Genomic DNA, 5,000 nt, shown 5'->3' with positions numbered 1-5,000 from the left:
TGTTCGCTTATATTCTTCATTACACAGTTTACACTTAGTTTCTTCGACATTACAAACTGTACTGACCTGCCAATACAATCTATACCCAAGCCTGATTCTTGCAGTCACAACATCACACTGTCTTGTTCTTGTTTTATATAAACCATAGATGAAGGAATCTTGCCTAAACCGGTCATAGTGCTTTATGCTACAGCTTTCAGGGCGCTGAGAATTAATTAACTCAGTCAAGTCCTCTCTGAAGGAGGCTTTAATGATGTAGAAAATCCTAGAAAGAGGTATCCCAAGATCTATGTCCACACTTTGTTTGTCACATGCTGACTTTGCTAGGCGATCAGCATGATCATGCCTAGGGATTCCAACATGCGATGGAATCCACACAAAACGTATATTATGGCCTCGTTCTTTTGCACGATACACGTTTATCCTGATGTCATTTGCAATATTTCCCGCACCTTTGTCTAGAGTGTTCAGAGCCTGGAGAGCACTCTGTGAATCGCAGAAAATGACCCCTGAGCCTTGTTTCAATAGAAATTCGGTGGCCATGAGTATTCCTGCCAACTCGGTTTGCATAGTGCTAGCCCAGTCATGAACCCTCCTACAATCCTGGTGCTGCAAAATATTGTTTTTATATACAACAAAAGCGCATCCTGCTCTGCACCCAGACTGCAAGGATCCGTCAGTGTAGCATTCATATACATTGGAAAGAGTGTCTAGATGCTCATTTATACTTGCAAGTGCATACTGTTTAAGTATAGCAGGGGGGGCACTGTCTTTTTTGGGGGCAGTCGTATAATATACACTTAGGTCCGACATTTTCCACGGTGGTACAGAACGTCCATGTAGGGTCTTAGTTATGGGAATGTTCAGCTGAGCTAAGTGTTTACACGTCACTTGTAACCATGAATTTGAGTATGAATCGGTGTTGTTATTCAAAGTTAGCTCTTCTATTCTGTGTTTTAGTTGTCTTTGGAACTCTGTACAATGGAGGGGTTCTCTAATTGATTTGACACTAAATGTGGTATTTATGTATAATATTCTTTCATAAACAGAAGGCAAATTAAGTTCTGTTCTCATATTCACAATCCTTGTTGTTCTAGGGGCACCAAGAATGATCCTCATGGCTTCATTTTGGACACTTTCTAGACTAGTCAACTCTGATTCCTTGAACGATACTAGGTGCAACGCATGGTAATCTATGACCGACCTTATGTATGACAAGTAAAAGATTCTCGCAATATTGACATTAATACCATGGTCTTTGCCGACAAGTGTCTTAAGTGGCTTCAGTCGCTCCCACAGCCTTTTCTTCAGGTTTCTAATGAACTCTGAATCATTAACAATCACCCCAAGGTATTTGTATTGATGGCAGAGATCTAGCTCAACGTCATCTATATGAAACCTTGGCAGAGGGATTGTCTGTGGGTTAAGTGCCTTTGTTTTTTCAGATGAAATTATCAAGCCACACTCAGTAGCTCTTGCAGAAAGTATATCTAGAATCTCTTGCATTCTCTCCTCGGATGAGGATTTAATACAAATGTCATCGGCATAGCAAATAATGGAGTCATTGCCTGCAAGTGGTATATCGCCCAGTAATCTATGCATTAGGATATTAAATAGCATGGGACTAAGTACGCCTCCCTGAGGTGTGCCGAGTTCAAATACTTTTGTATGAGTACTTTTAATGCCCCTGAAGAGAACCTGAGCCGATCGATTCGACAGATACATTTGAATCCATGTTAACAGTTTTCCCTGAATACCAAAGCTAGCTAGTTGCTCAAGGATAATTTCCCTGTTTGCAATATCAAAAGCAGATTTAAGATCAAGAAATACGGTTTGCATGCCTGGGTTTGAGTTTGTTAAGTACTCTGCAAAACAGTGCTGACTGCTACGCCCTGGGAGAAATCCATACAGTCTGGAGGATAACTTAGCATTTATGCGATACATGAGCCTGTTCAGAATTATTCTCTCAAGTACTTTGCACAGACAGGAGGTCAAGGAAATGGGTCTGTATTTATCAGTATTGGGTTTGGGTATAGGAATGATTAAGCTTTTAGTCCAGGAGCTTGGGAGGATTCCTTGTGATAGGCTGAGTCTATACAGATGTAAAAGTGGGTTGCCTGGTACCTGAGCAATGTGACGAAGGACGCTGTAAGTAATGCCGTCCTCGCCAGGGGCGGTTGCCTTACCTTTCAGAAGGGCATTGCTCAGTTCCCACTCGGTTATTTCGACAAAGTCGGAGGGGTCAATAGCAGCACATGCTATTGCTATATTGAAATTTCTATCTATTTTCGACTTGTTGAGCTGATTTTTTATCCCTTGTGGAAGTGAGTGTACTTGAGAATTTCCTGCCCACTGCTCTAGCAGCATATTAGCCTGTTCCTGTGGACTGTGGAACTGCGGTGTTGTGAGGGCTTTACCTGTCAGTCTATTAATTTTTCTCCATACGTCAGCTATAGAAGTTTGACTATTGATACTTTGCAGAAATTGTTCCCAGTATATACTACGAATCTGAGTTTTTAAATCTCTGAATTCCTTGGTGGCTTTCATAAACTGCAGAAGATTATCTGTCGTCTTATTATCTTTATAGCAATTAGCAAGCTCCTGAACCCGTATATATTCCTTTGCCAGAATTGGGTCATTGATCCACCTCGGTGCATGGGAGGTCTGGGGCCTCTTTTTCTTTGAGAGTTTTCTTGAACAGACCCAAGTGTCATAGTAGTCAGTGACAACTTTGATTAGATCCTGAGAAAATTTCTCAACAGATGTTACTTCATAGGTGTTATACCAGTCATAGACCCGTGCCTTGAAGTGATGCTCCAGGCCCGGTGGGATAATTATTCGGAGCCTAGGTGATCTAGTGGCTGAATTGGTGTCTACAGTATAATCTGTTCGTATTGCAAAGTGGTCACTAACTAACTCTCGCACCAGAGAAGTACAGACATTACCATGAACTAAATTTTTGCCAAATACATAGTCTAATCTGCCACCTCCCAAATGAGTCTCTGCTTCTGTGTCATATACTGTCAGTGATCTACTATTGATAAAATGTTTGAATTCTTCCCCATTACTATTACGTTGGTTGTCTCCAAAGTGTGGATGCCTTGCATTGAAGTCGCCCATACATTCGAGATGGTGAAATATGGTTGTGTTTGCCCTTAGACTTTCGTACACCTATCCAAAGAGTAGTATCACATTCCTGAGCATAATAAACGGCTATTATTTTCACTTTATTATCATTTTATTTTTTTACATAGATCTCCCAGAATAGCAACATGCATATGAAAAGAATGCCTATATAATAACCTGCGCCTATAGTAACGTCGCCACAAAGGGAACAACGCTAACTAAAAGCTCCGCTAAAACACAAACCATCGCTAAAGTTGCAGCAAATCCCCCAGCGATCGTAAACGAAGCCATATACTAACGCTTCCTCATTTATCACAATTCATCCTATCCCTCTTATTTCTCCCTGCTATTTTACTGCTCTTACTCCTGCTTACAGCAAGCTCGGCGCTGAACTTCACAAGAGGAAAATCGAGGGCGTCTGACCCCTCCCCCGCCCCCCCTCCCATGGGCCCACACCCCCTGCCAAACTTCCTTTCACTCTCTTTCGTAAGCTTTTCATCATAAGCGTTAATGCCGTAAATCATCATTTGCAGCAACATTCTTGTAACCAGAAAATGCAGTGTTCTGAAATTGTAAAGCATTTCTTTGCCTAAAATGAACTACCCAATAATGTTTTACATCTTAACATAGGAATCTTTCCAAGCTAGACGGCTCTCAAGCATATGTAGAATATTTCCTTTGACATGTGAACATAGTCGTTACATACGTCATTGATTAAAAAATATATTGATATGACTTTTATATATACTTTTGTTAGCAAACACATAATGATTATGTGTGTGTATGTATGTATGTTTATATATATATATATATATATATATATATATATATATATATATATGTATATATATATATATATATATATATATATATATATATATATATATATATATATACTTATATATTTGTAAAATTTTGCTCATATGTATTTGATATATATATATATATATATATATATATATATATATATATATATATATATGTATATATATATATATATATATATATATATATATATATATATATATATATATATATATATATATATACTCATAACAGGACTGGTCAAGCCATGACCTCCTAGGTCGTTCCACCCAGGATTGTCTCGCAAAGAAACAATCTGATAGGCAGGGTCATGCACAAGGAAACTAGCTAAGTGTCCATATAGCCTGAGTTGGCGATCCCGGATTATGTAGCCATCAGTTGGACACAAATGGCCAAATGTATCCCATGATTCGGCGTAAAGACTTGTTATAAAAGGCATCAAGACAGGACTCCAAGACACTAAATAGTATCCAAGTTTCGCTTCCATGGAGCAAAACTAGCAGAGCCAAGGCTTTGAAGATACGCAGCTTGGTCCTTCTGCATAGGTACCGATATCTGCAAATGCTCTTGTTGATCAAGTTCCTGACTCCTGCTGCCAGACCAATTCGTCTACTGACTCCTTGGCATGGACAACGTTATCATGGTATGTAAAGCTATCTGTGACTTCAGCGTCCTCACCAAAAGCATGCATCGATTGGGGCCTGTTGGGTTCCTAAATCCTAAATCTTTGTCTTGGTCCAGGGCTTCGCCTCATTGATAAATGCATTAAGAACCGCCACCAGTGATTCCAAATAGGATATCATCAGCAGCAGCAAAGTCGAGGTCCGTGACCTTGTTGTTACTCCACAGTGACTTTGGATAGTAGCTCTGGTTATTATCTAGTCCATGCAGGTGTTGAAAAGTGTTGGTGCAAGGACACTGAGTTAGGAGGGAAGAAGTTTGACAGGCCCCCACCACAATTTACATCACTTTCAGTACCAGTATATAGGCTAGCTGTTCAGTCAATAATCCGTGTCGGAATTCCCTTAAGCAATTCGCGATGCACCCAC

This window comes from Penaeus chinensis, chromosome 43 (genome assembly GCF_019202785.1).
Source record: "Penaeus chinensis breed Huanghai No. 1 chromosome 43, ASM1920278v2, whole genome shotgun sequence".
NCBI lineage: Eukaryota > Metazoa > Arthropoda > Malacostraca > Decapoda > Penaeidae > Penaeus > Penaeus chinensis.
The sequence above is the reverse complement of the archived record's forward strand: the minus strand, read 5'-3'. Positions refer to the sequence as shown.